This window comes from Canis lupus, chromosome 8 (assembly GCF_011100685.1).
Source record: "Canis lupus familiaris isolate Mischka breed German Shepherd chromosome 8, alternate assembly UU_Cfam_GSD_1.0, whole genome shotgun sequence".
Classification (NCBI taxonomy): domain Eukaryota; kingdom Metazoa; phylum Chordata; class Mammalia; order Carnivora; family Canidae; genus Canis; species Canis lupus.
Genome location: NC_049229.1, coordinates 6795341 through 6811783, shown reverse-complemented (window position 1 = coordinate 6811783; position 16443 = coordinate 6795341). Strand labels below are relative to the sequence as shown.

General features: G+C 35.7%; 1 long non-coding RNA gene across 1 annotated transcript in view; it reads right to left on the bottom strand.

Annotated features, from left to right (window-relative positions):
- The window catches only part of LOC119872984, a 55423-nt gene extending 39099 nt beyond the window's left edge, over nucleotides 1-16324 (bottom strand). Inside the window, exons 1-3 of the long non-coding RNA XR_005362817.1 lie at nucleotides 16190-16324; nucleotides 11433-11651; nucleotides 3780-3839 (exon numbers count right to left, since the gene is read on the bottom strand). This is a non-coding gene — a long non-coding RNA (uncharacterized LOC119872984). The remainder of the gene's footprint in view (nucleotides 1-3779; nucleotides 3840-11432; nucleotides 11652-16189) is intronic.
- Between the last annotated feature and the right edge of the window lie 119 nt (nucleotides 16325-16443).

Below are 16443 nucleotides of genomic sequence, written 5' to 3'. Positions count from 1 at the left end.
CTTAGGAGGTGACAACTTGAGTCTGAGTCTAGACTCTGCAATTCAGTATGACTTGAAACAAATCAATTAAATGGCTGAACTTCTGGTTCTATATTAATATAATAAGTACAATGCATTACCTTAGATTTTCCTCAAGTTTGGTGGCAAAAACACAATGAAAGTGCCTTACATATTTTAAAGGACACTATAAACAGACCATTCTTTTGTTTATAAAATACAGGATTTCCACCAGTTCTATCAGTGCTGTAACTCTTAGATGGTCAACTATGCCTTCAAAACATTTCTGTGTTACAGAACACATTTTGTCAACACTTATATAGACTTGGTCTGAAATGAAATTTCATAATATTGACATCACTAGTAACAGATTTCTTAACTATGCCTTAACCATAATATTTCACAATTATTTAAGAAACAAAAGCCCTACTATTTTTTTAAATTACTTCATTACTGCTTATTTTCTACATGTGTTTTCAATAATACATCATACATTTTATCAGTATAAGCAAAACAGAGAGATTAATATATTATTACTTACAATTGCTGCAGAGTCATTGTCCCCTCCCTACCTAAAGGTTTTTATTAATAAATTTAAATAAGTGACACATATACTTCTGAAGGTCTTTTAATCTACATTTATTTTAGCATGAATAATCCTTACATGTAAAAGGTAAATTCACCTATCACCTATAAGATTTTATTCTATTGCATTCAGTACATGGGCTTTCATGGATGAAAAATGTGCTGAAATTATTATCTGCACTATTTGCTAAACATAGAAAATGAAAAAATTCTGTTTTGTGAAGAAATACATAAAATAATGATGCTATTTTCTATGTTTAAGATGAAAACACAAATATCCTATTAAAAGATAAACATAATAGAAAAGATAAACATAATAGAAAAGATAAAAATTAAAAATAGTATTGGCTGGTTTAACTTAAGACTAAAAATGCATTTGCATGCCATCTATCATCCAGTGCTTACCACATGCTCATAAACACTGTAGCATGCAGAAAATGCATAAGGAAGCCATTTTTTCCTGGTGATTTAAATTTGTTATCTCACTGTAAACTCAGCATTGAAGTTCCTGAGTCTGATTACTGAATTCTCCTTTGTCTCTAGATCCACAGCCCCTTTCTAACATCATCATTACTGCCTCCCTTTCCTAGTCCAGTGTATAAGATTTCTGCCTTCATTACTGGTTGGGTTTTAAGCTCTTTTTCAGGAGCCAAAACCTTGCTAGTTTTTTTTTTTTTTTTTTTTTTTTTTTAAGATTTATTTATTTATTTTAGAGAGAGAGAGAGAGAGAGAGAGTGAGAGCATAGTGGGAAGGGCAAAGAGAGAGGGAGAAAGAACCTTAAGCTGACTCCATGCTGAGCATGGAGCCCAGCCCAAACTGGGGCTCAATCTCACACTCTGAGATCACAGCCCTGAGATCATGACCTGAGCCACAGTCAAGAGTCAGTCACTTAACTAACCATACCATCCAGACGCCTCTAAAACCTTGCTATTTTTTAGAGACCTAGACAATTGCCTCACCCTTGCCAGCTTCTAATTCTTAAGGTCTCAACCATCTCTTCCAGACTTTTTAGGTACTTATCATTCCCATCTTCTCTCTTTCTGATTTCAGAGCACCAACATCACTTAGAAATCCCCATTCTGAGACAAACAGAAAGACTCCTAACTCTGGGAAATGAACTAGGGGTGGTGGAAGGGGAGGAGGGCGAGGGGTGGGGGTGAATGGGAGATGGGCACTGAGGGGGGCACTTGACAGGATGAGCACTGTATTCTGTATGTTGGCAAATTGAACACCAATAAAAAATAAATTTATTTATTTATTTTTTATTTATTTATTTATTTTTTTAAATAAATTTATTATAAAAAAAAAAGAAAAAGAAATCCCCATTCTTAGGACCCAGTCATCAAATCTGACTTTCTTGGTTGTTAGCATTGTGTTAAAAATTATCCCCCTTTGACATCATGATTTGGAGACCTAAATTATCTCTAAAATTGGGCATAAGGTATGCAAAATGTTAATAAAACTGTAATATCCCTATAGACTTAGGGATTCCATAGCATAGCCCATATTCCAGAAAGAAGTAAATACTGGAATTTAAGGCAACAGAACAGTGCTGAAACAGATATTTGTAAGTCATGTCTCATTATCTTCATGATTTGGGCCAATCAGAAATCCTTTGAAAAGCTACATTATTCAAAATGGAAGCACCGCCAGGCCTTGAGCACTACGTAAATTAAATTCAGGCAATTTGAAAGGGTTTTGTTAGGCAGACAAATTGTTAAAGAAAGATAGAAAAAATTAAGGATTTTTCTCATGTTGATTACACATGGCTATCAAAAGAATAGTTTGGAAGCCAAAGGAGCTCTACATAAAATAATAGAAGTAATACAAAGTGAAATACAATTTAGTGCTTAATTCATTAGAATTTAAATAAATAAGGACAGAAGATTTCAGTCAAGGACTGATACTTGATCCTGAAAAAGAATTAGGAAGAGAATGCAGATGACTTCATGAAACAATGCACTCATCTGAATAGATGTATTGTGGAAGAATCGGGGCTGAGTTCTTAAGGAGAATCAGCCTAACTATTTCAGCATTGTGCTGAGGGGTAGTAGGAAATTGAACTAACCTTGGAAAAGTAAGGCTAAATTAAGGACTACCTCAAAGGCCAAAAATAGAAGTTGTCAAAGTATGAAAACATTGATAGATTTAGAGCAAGAGAAAGATGTCTATCTTCACATATTACATCTACTTTATTTACTTTTTTTCTCTATTAAACTAATATTGATGAGTGTAGTCTAGGTCAGTCAAGCTCATATTAAATTATAATTGACTATAGCATAGAGTTCTTTGGTGGTAGTGTAGTAGAAATTTTGGAAGGGATTGTCAAGCAGATGGAGAATAAGTTCTCCACATCTGAATCATTGCTCTGATCTGAGTATATATTGTGATTCTGTGTCAGATTTGTTTAAAACACAGCTTTAGCAGGTTCAAATATTGCAAAGCACAGTTTTAAGTCATAAAAGCATAAAATCTAGATATGGAAAGGGAATTTTAAAGCTAAAAAACATTTCAGGTTGATGGCCACTGGCCTTAAAAATGCTTGGAATAAATTTGGGGTTCAATAAATCTTTTTGAATTGTTTAGAGAGAGATCTGAAACCCCCCTAACCAAAGATGATTTGCCTTACAGTACTTGGAAATAGAAGAGAAACTACCCTCTAGGTCTCTTATCTTTGGAAATTCTTATTGTTTAATTCTGACCCTGCATTCCACTTTTGATATCATGTTGCAGTATCATAGACTGGGAAAAATATATTTTATGATTTTAATTGTCTAATCCTAGAATAATGAGGATAAATCTCCCCATTATTTTGAAATCAAACAACTAATTATATTAATCATCATCTCTCAGAATTCATTTTTTCAAAAACATATATTTAATTTATGTCATACTAAATTTTTATGGTTATTCTTCTTTGTTCAAAGCTGATTTATTGATCAACTCTATTACCTTACCCAATTGCATTTTAGAAGATATGTCATCAACATTTGCATGTTTCATTAGTAGAACTGTCTTAATCCATCATAAAGGTGAATTATTTCTCCCAATTTATTCTAAACTCAATGGCATCACTTTTTAAAAGCACATTGTCTATTACAGGCTTTGGTTATCGTCAAACTAACTCTTCTACATCTACATTCCTACTTACTGTGTTTTTAAAGACCTTTTAGAACTATATAAAAAAATTACTTACACCATCCAGCCATAACAATGTACTGGGTACAGTCTTATGTGCAAGACAGCAGATCAAATGCTGGAGGAGAAAAACAAAAGAAGGTACATTTGGAAAGAGTTGTGCCTTTGGAAAGAGTATTTTTAGGACTTGAGGTAAAGACATTCCAATGAAGAAAAGGCTTTGGAGCCCTTACAATACAGCCTATAAACGAGAGCAAATCAAATTCAGAATTAAAATAGTGTAGGGTATAGAAAGAATGTAGTGCATATGAGAGTTCATACACTACTGCACTCTTATCTGGCCTAATCCTACCGAACCAAGCTCTTCTATTATCATGAGACTTGTCTGTGTTTTATTAGATACTGTGTGTGTCACATGTTTACCCTGCTATAAGCCTTCTGGACTGTCTGATGATACTGTTTCTATATTCTCTGACAATTCTGACTTTAGCCTGAAGATTAATTCCCTGAATTGTCCCTCTCAATCTAACAAGCTTTCATTCCATTGTCATTGTATTGTTGCAAGTCCCAAATAGTTTATGGGTATCACAAACAAATCCAATACACTCACTAATTCCAACTTTAGTCATGAGAAAAATCTTACAACTCAGATGGGTATCGGTTGAGCCACCATGGACTGAAAATGCAGACCATGCCCTCTTAAATATTTGGATTGAAATTCACTGACATTTAGTGTCAATGGTAGGTTAGATTAGAAAGGTAAAGATACTCTTTCCAGAAAGTTATTGTTAAAGTATTCCTGTTTTTGTTGATCTAAGAAATTCCTTTTATACAAATATATTGTAATATTACCATGATTCTTTAATATTTGTTCCATCTAGCATCAATTTATTAATCAGAGGGACTGAAGCCTTAAAAGAATGTAAATACAGGCAAACATCATTTCAAAGGTGACACAGGGCAGTTCCTACAGGAATCTGTAGGGGTAGGAACTGCATATGTAGGGCAACTTCAACATGTAGGAAAGATAGGAAAACTTAGTAAGAGCATGAAGGTCCCAGGCCAGAGTCCAGCCACAAACACGGAGACATCAAAGAAAGGAAAGGAGAAAAGAAAGTTATCACCATGATGTAGAAGCAGAAAATCAGGAGGGCATGCCCCTAAGATAAAATTTACCTTTCTTATCAATTCTGCCCTTGGGTGATAGAAGACAATTTTAGTTACTTTTGGATTGGAATACAAGAGAAAAAAAAGAAAGCAAGTAAAAAACAAAAACAACAACAAAACAACAATATTCTTAATTTTTTTCTAGTGTAGGTAATACTGATCGCTTAGATGAGTCTGCTATTAATCTGCTCACTGCGGGCCCTTGGGAAGCTATCTGTTAATCATCAGACTCACAATTTTGGTTCAAGTCTTGATCTCAGGGTGGTGAGACTGAGCCCTGCCTTGGGCTCCCTGTTAGCAGGGAGTGCTTGAGATTCTCTTTCCCTCTCTCTCTGCCCCCCACCCCCCTCTCCTGCAAGAATATGCTCTCTCTCAAATAAATCTAAAAGAAAAAAAATCTGCTCACTGACTAAACCCTCACAAAACTTTGTGGTCATTCCCTCTTGGAGTATCAACTTCCCCCTGTAACTTCATGTGACTCTGAGCTAAACTTCCGGAATGGTCTCTGATTCTGAACTTTTTTTCTGAGTGCTCAAACACAGGCCTTTTAAAGGTATCATACCAAAAGTCGACCTTCTTATCTTCACTAAACTGGCTTCTCTTACTATCCTAAACTAAATCAGTGAATGGCACCTATAATCCTAAAAGTCTGATTAGCAGATAACTGTATTTGATTAGCCATTAATGATCATTTTTTAAAATTTTTTTTGAGATACTACTTTCCATTTATAATTTGCAGAAAGAGGTACTAATTTGCTATTTATAGGATTAATATAAGATTTTAAAAGTATGTTCATGCAATTAAAAAATGCTTTGAACTAAAGCAAATATCAAAGCAAACAGCCCATGCATTATGCACATAAGTCATAATTGTAAAATTGATACACAAATGACTGATTTAAAAACCCTGTCACAAGCTTTAGAATACCCTTTATATAGAGGTCTCTGCTATTTTCTTATCTTCAGTATTTACCTGTCTCTACCTCTGTAGTAGTATGCAATAGTCATTATTATAATCATTCCTTGCACATAAGTATACTGCATCACCCCCTTGCTTTTCCCAATGTCACTTGAAATTAACCCCTCTAATCATAGGTGTATAGATCATCACCATCCCCACTTATCTGCCTGACAAATGTCCCCTCAAGTTTTAAAATTCACCAAAATACATCTTATTGCAATGGTGTTTTATTCTTTTATTTTTTTAAAGATTTTTATTTATTTGAGAGAGAGAGCACATGTGTACACAGTCGAGGGGAGGTGGGGAGAGTCTCAAGCAGATTCCTTGCTGAGGCACAGAGCCCAAGTAGGGGCTCAATTTCATGACCCTGAGATCACAACTTGAGCCAAAATGAAGAGTTGGATGCTTAACGGATGGCCCAAACTACAACGGTGTTTTCGATTTCCAAGCTTATCCTCCCAAGTTCTAACCTTCAAAGACACATTTCAGTGTTTTACTGTATCTCTAGGCAATTGCCATAAAGCCTGAATTAGATTAGAAATGTAAAACATGTTTTTTAAGTGACTGATTATTTCTTTGATATTAGAAGTTAATATTTAATATGTTAGAGCTATAAATAAACCTTGTCTTTCAGCTCTGGATAATAGCTTCACCAAAGATTTCTGTTGGCTGTGTTTGCTTCTCAAACTTTATGATTACTATTTTTATTTTTTATTTATTTATTTTTTAAACTATTGACAATTTTTTAAAAAGATTTTATTTATTTATTCATGACAGAGAGAGAGAGAGAGAGAGAGGCGGTGACATAGGCAGAGGGAGAAGCAGGCTCCATGCAGGGAGCCTGATGTGGGACTCGATCCCAGATCTCGAGGATCACACCTTGGGCTGAAGGCAGCGCTAAACTACTGGGCCACCAGGGCTGCCCACTTCTCAAACTTTAAACAGAGGCTTATGCAAATCCTAAGCACCAACCATCTCCAGATGTTGCTTCCAGAAGCCAACAGCTCATCTTTATGGCCTAATCTCAACTCTAACTGCTTTCCATTACATATTCCCTCCTTTTAAAGAAGCCCTTTAATTTAAAAGTCAAGCATATCAAGCCTTCTGTCCTGCATCACAGGATAGAGGGAACATTATTCCAAGGCCTACAGCTTAATAGGTAGATGAGCAAATGTCCCTTCTCTCTCAATGTACTGTATCAATGATTTCTAAGGATAATTTAGTCTAACACTCCACAAGAGGCTGGAGTATTTGCCAATGGTTCTGTTTTCTAGAAGAGATGTCTAAGTTTCAGAGCACTGCATTGCATCAATTATTTATAATTTGTCTTTGGTGTTAAAAAACAAACTATTTTAGCTTGAATATGACTTTGAGTAACCTCCTGATATCTGTAATATTTCCTCAAAAATCATTTACGTGTATATATGTATACATATATTTTTAAATATGTTATAATGTTAAATATATAAGTCAAAAAGAAAAGACAGAGTGACCCTTAACAGAGGATCAATCAGACTACACTGGGCTTTTTGTTTGTTTTTGCTGTTTTAGGAATTACTGAGCTCATTTCATTCAACCCATTCACGGTATGGGGGTGAGGGATGATGATTTCCCCAAGATAGTATCAGAATGTCAATGTCCTACCCTTATTTATTCCTTCACAAGTTGTGGACACCCAAATCACTGGGTTTCAAAAGACAGAGCCATTCCAGGTTTCAAGAAAGAGTAACAGATTATTCTAATAATTGAAGCACTATTTGGCATGATTTGTAATCTATAAGATTTTCAAAAAAAGCAAAGAGTTCTTCTGGAGTAATACAGAGGAGCTAGAAGTTCTGCAAGTAGTGGAGTGGGAGACTAGGATTTCAAGTTAGAAAAGTGGATTGAGAAGAGGTATATCTATTCTGAAGTTCTAGATAAGTAATGCAAAAGAGCCCTGCAATCATTGCCATTTAATACTGAGTCAGAGTTTGGGATAGCTGATCAGTCCGTCTTCATTGCACCTGTGTGAAAAAAACCTCACTTAAGGAACACTGCATGGTTAGAACCCAAGGTCTCAGGCAATCTACTATTATGTAGAATAACCCATAAGAGAATAACCCCCAAAAAGAAAGATGTTCATATACTGATCTCCAGAACCTATGAATAAATTATGTTATATAGAAAAGGAGAATTAAGGTTGCTTAAATAATTAAGATTATTCATCCGCTATCCTTAATATATAGAAAGATTATCTTGAATTATGCAGGTGGGCCTAACGTCACCACAAGATTCCTTAAAAGCAGGTAAGAAAATTAGAAGAAAACCTGAGAGAGAGAGTGGTGTTAGAAGGACCTAGGTAATACTGCTGGGTTTTGAAGATACAAAAAAGGAAACATGAACTACAGAGAACAGAAGACCTCTAGAAACTAGAGAAGGCATAGAAAAAGATTCTTCCCTAGAGGCTCCGGGAAGGAATGCAACCCACCAACACCCTGATCTCAGCCTAGTGAGATCTGTGTTAATCTTCTAATCTACAGAACAGTGAAATAACAAATTTGTCTTGTTTGAGCCACTACATTTGTAGTAAGTTGTTACAGTGGTAAGAGAAAGCTAATATAATACAAATGCCAGAAATTTTTCCTTTGCCACCACCATGAGTACTTCATGGGGAATGTTTTGTTTTTTGTTTTTGTATCTCCACACAAGATGACTCTAAGAGCAAAGGAAGCCCTTCATCACTTAGCAGAATAGTACACAGAAGATGCCCTACGTATCCTTGGGACTGAAACCAAGGATGAACTACACAATCATAAGATAGTGATAGTAACACAAGGACACACTGGATGGAAATTTGCTCCTTGGCTTCACCCTACCAACACACAAATCATCTATCATCTGTACCCATTTTATTCTTCCCTGCATGGCAATCTCCACCAACTATCTAGAGATGACGGTTTGAAGCCCATTCCTTTCTGCCTCCATAGGCACTTGACTGAATTGATTACTTTTCCTTTCCATTGTGGATTTAATTCCTTCCTTCCTTCATCTGGAATGAATATTTCCTGCTGTGCTTTTTCAACATTATCAAGTGTCTTTCATCAGCAAGCAATCGACAACAACAAAAAAATCATCCTCTGTTCTCTATCCTATCTCTATTTAGAAACTTGGGAGGGGGGGATGCTTTCTATAATAGAAGTACTGCTACTCCATGGCTCCCTTTGTCATCTCTCTTTCTATTTTTATTTAAGTGACACCTAGGGTCATATTCCCTAAGGTGACCAATGACCTCTATGCCACTAAATCCAGTGGCCATTCTTAGAACTACTGACGTCTCCCAATGTCTTCAAACACTTCTTTATCAAACCATTTGCAAGAAACCATTCTCTATCTAGGAATGCTTTCTCTCCATTTCACCTGATCCTTAATGTTCACATCTCAGACTGGCACTTACACAGGGAAGCATTGCCCATCTGTTACATACCTACCACAATTGTGTTTTTAGATGTAGGCTTCTGATTATTTAATTAATGTCTGTCTTTCCTATGGGAATGTAAGCTCCTCAATGTCAAGGGCCAGGCTGATTTTGGTTACAATTATAGTCATAATTCCAAAAACACTGCTAAGAGCAATCTTAACATTGATAGGCACTCAAAAAAGTATTTGTTCAATGAAGGATAAGTTTAAAAATACATACCCAGGAAAAAAAAAAGTGAGAAATCAATAACATTTACTGAGTAACAATATATGGTAAGAACACACTAATCATTTTGAAGGCTCATCTTACTTCATCTTTTAAATAACCCAATAAAAATACTAATTCCATTCTATGGGAGAAAAAAATTGAGATTTGTAGAGGAAATTCCTCCAAGGGCTCCCAAGTAAAAGCAGCAAAATCAAGACTTGGAATTTAGATATGCTAAGCCCCAAATCCACATGTGTGGTCTCATACTCATTCTGTCTTTAAAATTTTGATATTTTGCTCACCATGAATTTTTGCATTCATTTTAATTTCTTAAAAACATTAAACTATTGTTTCTCTTGATAATTGTGTTTTTGTTGCCCCCTGAAATTTTACACCTGAGGCAAGTACTTCCCTTGCCTTACTTATTACCCCATCCTAGTCTGACCCTGCACAAATTACAGAGTTTGATCAAAATGTTTATTCTAAAAGTAAGCTACATACGGAATTAAGCAATAGAGACCAGTCTCTCCGAGGGAAGATAGGAGAATCCAGTATTCTTAACCTGGATCAGAATGATGAGAGTGGGTTTCCTCAGTAAGGTAATGACTAGTGATCTGCAGAGAAAGTGAAAGGCGATTCTCTACCATGCCAAGGACAAAAGAGAAAGAAAATCTTGCAGGACTTTCTATGCAGACATAAGAATATATTTATGTTTGGCACAAACTACTTCTACCACATTCTGCTGCTCAAAGCAGGTCACAAAGCCATCCCAAACTCAAGAGGAGGGCAAACAGACTCCACCTCTTGACAAGACGAATTGTAAAGATACCAGGGGTGCATATTCAGACAGGAGAAAAGGTCCTGTCATATTTTGCTAATAATCTACCACAAGAAGCAACAGTAGTATTATAACACCATTGCTGGCATTGGAAAAATTAGCTCTTCATTTGTAAATATTTGGCAATTTGGTTCGGAAATAATAGTGTGTTGTTGTTTTATTTTGCTTGTTGATGCTTAGTAATGAACTTCACTTTGATAACTGTGGAAATCACATACTACAACATTCTAAACGTCTTCAGAAGAGAAGGAATGATTCTCAAATAAGAGACACTCCAGTTTTTATTCAGTTTGGGTTTTGTTTTTCCTGATAGGAGGAAAATCCACAACCATCTCTAGAGGCCTCTCTTGCCCATTTAACAGATTAGGTCAATTCATTCTTGGAGACATTGTAACCATTGCTTTGGGCATATTGTCTATGGTGGGAAAGGCCCTCAGCAGGACAGAAGTGATGAGATACCCAGCAGAGTCTGCCGAAGCCCTCTCTATTAAACACGTATTCTCTGAGCAACAGTAAATGTTTCCAAGGGTACGGAAAAATATTTTAGAACCACCTGGGAATGGATTAAATGCATGATCTTCTGGTTTTGGCTTCCTAGGCACATTCTTCCTGTCCACATCCAAACTAGGGAACAAGTTCTCTGGGTTTACTGCCTCAAACAAGGTTTCGTTATGAATGGAAATTGTTTTAGAAAAACTTGGGTTCTTCCCCTCCCCATGTATTGTTTATATGCCTGTTTAAATTCAAATTTGAGCCAGCAGCTTGGGAAATAAGAATATTTGAAGTGTATGGCAAAAGTTTCATATGCTGAAGGCTGATTTATCCAGAAGCATAAATGCTGAATTATACACCTCCCACTTACTCTAAATTGAACTGCCCACATCTTTGTGGGGCTGCCCACAAGGTGTCTAATGAGTTATATGCCAGGGCTTATTTAACAAGAAAAGAAACCAAATAGAGCGTAACTGAAACCTGGGTACATTTTGTTTTTGTTTTGTTTCAGAGAGCTGTCAGATATTCCAGTCCAATCTTAAAGTTGTTGCTTCCCTTTATTGCAAGTCGACTTCAGAATTTTAGTTACCTCTTGCTACAAAAGGTTTCAGTTTCCAGGGTGGCAGGAAGAATGAAGATCGATGGTTCCTGGGCCTGGTTGGTCATACCAATTTGTACTGCAATCTTGGTGCTGCAGTCTCTGAGATTTGAGTTTAAATGTGCGCCTTGCAGCTTTGGAAGAAAGATGTGGTCTGCATACAGCTGTAGATCAACACTGCCAGTTTATTCACAGGATAAGGCATCCAACCTGCTTGTGCACATGGGCATTTCATGGGATATAGAAAGGAAAAGAAAAGGAGACAAATAGAATGAGACAAGGAATGAAGGAAGAAACGGAAGGAAAGAGGAAGAAAGAAAGAGAAGGAGAAAGGGAAGAAGTGGGAAGAGAGGGATACAGGGAGGTGACTTATTTGTTTTCTTAAAATGGCACAGTTACAGCTAAATCTTTCCAATAACCAATCATGGTTTGTTCACAGAAAAGAGCGTCAGTCGAACATAGAAATAATACTATCATTTAATAGTAATGCTTAATGAAAATTGAATAAGAATTCATCTTCTTTAATACATACTGAATAATAAACATGTAACCATTATTCCTACTGGCATATATTTGTAATTGGTCCAAATGACTTGCTCTTTAAAAATCTTGCCTCTGTGGAGCGCCTGGGTGGCTCAGCCATTGAGTGTCTGCCTTTGGCTCAGGGTGTGATACTGGAGTCCCCTGATCAAGTCCCCTGCAGGGAGCCTGCTTCTCCCTCTGCCTGTGTCCCTGCCTCTCTCTCTCTCTCTTTGTCTCTTATGAATAAATAAATAACAATCTTCAAAAAAAAAAAAAAAAAAAAACCTTTCTTTAAAAAAAAAATCTCGCCTTTGAGATATTGTCTTTCTGATTTGGTTCATAAATGCCCCATCCCATATTGCAGTTGAAAGGTTCATATAATTCAAACTTTAAATTTTTGTTTCTCAAATGATTACACTGAATTTCTAATGAAGGCCAGGCACCTTTCTTATTTTATAAATTTAAAAATGAGCAATACAATGGGTTAGGAAGTTCTAATTTTATAATGCAACTTTTGTAATAAATTTTATAATCCAACTTTCAATGATTTAGAATCTTGTTTAAACTGAGACCACTCCTACTTTACACACGTGATTGTTTTTAACTGCTCATTTCCTCGTCCCATGAAACCCTGAGGAAATGCAGTAAGAAATAACATCTATTTTTTGTATTGAAAGAAAAATATCTGCAGTTTATTTTTACAAATACAAAGCTTGACTTTTTGGTATTATGTGCATATTCAGACTGGGGATGCCTAGAGTTTGCAGGCCAGAATTTTCCTTGCTCAATGTTTGTTTGTTTATTTATTTCTTCAAGACAAATACCTGCAAAGAAAAATATTTTCTTTTAGGTTTGGATAGATTTAGTTTCAGTTAGCGAAATGCTAAAATAATGAATTAGTATGATCTAGAATAGATATATCATGTTTATTTTGTTTAAACAAGTGGAGCAGATTTTACACACTATCCACAGACTAGCCATCTTTCAGATGAGAAAAAAATTAGTTTTTGAATACTTAAGGTTAGACTTAATGTATTTATTTAATAAAGAGGAGTGTTCTGTGTTTAAAGTAGTAATTAGGAGAGTCATTCTTTTCTGTAAAACAAGCTGACAACCCCCTTTGGCTCTGTCTTACAGGTTAGATTATCCCATGATAGTAAAGAAGAAAGGTCATAGGAGAACTTAAAATGCTAAGTAGTCACATTTACCAGATAACAAATGTCTGCCCGCTGCACTCAGTTCTGAAGGAGAGAACCTTTATATATATATAGAGAGAGAGATAGATAAAGATGGATAGAGTGATGGATAGATAAAGATGGATAGATAGATAATCTCATACTTTCAGGTATTCTCACAGTCATTTTCCCATTCCAGAGATGAGGATAGTAAGGTACATAGGGAAAGGGTGTTTATCTTTGGTAAACAGTTGTATGCCATGATTAATTCCCAGTGATTTATGCTTAAGTAAACATTTCAGCCATTAACTTAGAAATATTTGCACAACCCATATTTTGCTAATTCACTCATTATTCTGTGTTTCTATATTCTCAGTCTCCAAAGAACCAGTTTTATTATTTGGTGTAATGATTTTTTTTTTTAAGATTTATTTATTTGAGAGAGAGAGAGAATGCAAGTGGTGGAAGGGGCAGAGGGAGAGAGAATCCTCCAGCAGACTTTCCCCTGATTGCATAGCTTAATGTGGGGCTTGATTCCAGGATCCTGAAATCATGACTTGGGCTGAAATTGAATTGGCCACTTAACTGACTAAGCCACCCAGATGCCCCTGGTGCGATGATTCTAAGAGCTAGTTTAAGACCTTTAGAGACCCTAAATAACTTACGAAGAATGCATTCTATACACATTCAAACCATGAATAGTACTAAACCATAAAATAAGTATTTGGAATTGCAATGTTTCTGATTCTTCTCAGAGACTTTGATTTTTTTAAATCACATATAAAATCATTTTCAAAAAAGATCTGGTGTTTTTGTTTGCTGAACCCTAAGCACAATCTTGACCTCTTCTTGGGTGTTCCAGAGTGACAAATTATCGATTATCAACCCTGTAGTAGCAGCAGGCTTTTAACATTTAAAAGTTTCCTTTCTCCCCATATTCTTGGATATTTTAATTAGGAATCATTTTAATAAAAACATCTGAATTACCTAATACAGTCTTTAAACAACAGCCAAAAAAAAAAAGTTCCCCTTAAAATGGAATTGTCAGCTTTTCTGAGTATTCAGAGTAGCTGCGTATATGGTGCTACTCTGAATTAGCTCTTTAGTTTTCATTAAAGCATTATATTGAATAAGTTAAATATCTCTGCTCCTAATTTAAAATGGTAATGAGAAGCTGAAAATCAGAGGCAGTGCAATGAGAAATACCAGGGACATACACGTCAAATTTAATAAAAGGATTCTTTATCCTTGGTTTAGCTTTGGCTTTATTCTTTTGACCAAAAAAGAACATTGGAATCTTGATATAAAAGAGAAGGCTATAAAGTGAAGTGTAATGACTTTAGAGATGAACGTATTGGTTCATGTATTACTTGGTATTGAAATATAAAATCTCTTAGAAAACCAATTTTTCAAAACCTATTAAAGAGACATAATTAATAATTCTACCTAAAACAATTTCTTTTTTGCCATTATTATTAGCAATATTATATGAAGATAAGCTTTAATCAAAACACTTTAATCAAGAATTTACCTGATGGCTTTCTTAGAGTGTTTTTACAACTTTATATATTTTACTGTGTGGTAAGTGATGTTTATTTCTATATTTAAACATTATTTGCTAATATAAAATGGCTTATCTAAGATTCTGCTTGAGAAAGTGAAAGGCATTACTTCCAAATTCTCCAGAAGACATAATCCACAATGTATTAAGGTATGTTGTCTTCAAACTGATCACTAGCATTATATAATATCTACATGTTTTAGAGACAGACTGAATCAAAATACAATGGTGTAATAAAGCATAGTAAGAAGGAGGTTAATTATAGTTTGAGATGTCAGTTTCTGTCTGACTGATGAAACCATTTCAACTGACACAAAGCATTAAGAGCTTGGAGTTGGGGCATAGGGAGGTGGATTATATGGCCACAAGAGGGCAGTAGATGGTCTAAACTAATGAACTGAACTGATGCATATGGAAAGATTACAGTAGTGAAGGTTTTTACTATAAAACCAGCCTTTTATAAGTTTTGGTCTCCCAAGTAGGAAGCATGAAAACACACAAGGTGCTTCTGTAATGCCTTATTTTCTCCCTTTCAATTAACAGAATAGGAAGTTTAGCAAAAGTAACTGGAGGTCACAAAAATGAGTAAATGGAAGCATTTGCTTGTACCACAGAAAAGAGGGTTGCATGTCTCACAATGCAGATTGAAAAATTTAGTTCTCAAGCAGCTAACATAATTTCTCTACCCTAACCTAGACCTTTCGTATAATTTCATATGATTTTCTTTACAATTTTGCCTCTGTGTTTCTAGCCAAAATCCTTAGAGCAATGGAAAGAAAATTGCAGTGAGAGTCAGGATACATGGTTCTAGAGCAAGTTATTTCAACCTATAGACCAACTAATCAAACTCTGTCATTTGACATAAAATATATAGGTGTTTATTTGTATTGCTTCCCATTACATAAGATATGAGGTTGGTCCATGGCGTCTTCTTCAGCTCTAATTTAAAAAATAATTATAATCCAGCACATTTGAATACATCTTAGGTTCTTTCTTCCTCATTCCATTTGTTATGTGCTATGCCCTAGGAGAGAGAGACGGGCTTCCACCCTCTGAGTGTGTGACCTGTCATCTTATATATCACCATCACACAGTTGGCCCTTCTGGATCATGGCTCCACAGGAATTGTTTCTGTGTCCCAATCTTTAGGCTGTGTAGCTGACCCAGCTCTTTGAAAGATGCTTCCTTACAGTGGAAATAAAGCGTTTCAGAGTGATTCTGTGTCTGCATGTGTCTCTGCATGGGCACATGTGTACACATGCATGTGAGTCTTGTTAGATCAACAGCCTATTTCTGGTAATAATGCTGCCTTACTCCAGATCACCATGACTCTACATTTCCAAGTCATTGTACACTGGTTCTTCACCCTGGTATCCCACACTCAGTCAGACAATACATCCAGGCACTTCTACCTTAAGTGCTTTAGCCCAGGCTGCTATAACAAATTACCATTAACTGTGTGGCTTAAATAATGCACATTCATTTCTTACAATCACGGAGACTGGGAAGTCCAATATCAAGATGCCTGCAAATTCTATGTTGTGAGGCCCCTCTTCTTTGTTTGCAGACAGAAGTAATCCTGCTGCATCCTCATATCTCTCTCATGTGTCTTCTCATAAGGTCACTAAGCCTTATTCATGAGTGTTCTCACCTTTGTGATCTAATTATGCCTCAAAGGTTCCACTTCAAGTACCATCACATTAGAGATTAGGGTTCCAACATATGAATTTTGGTGGAAGACAAA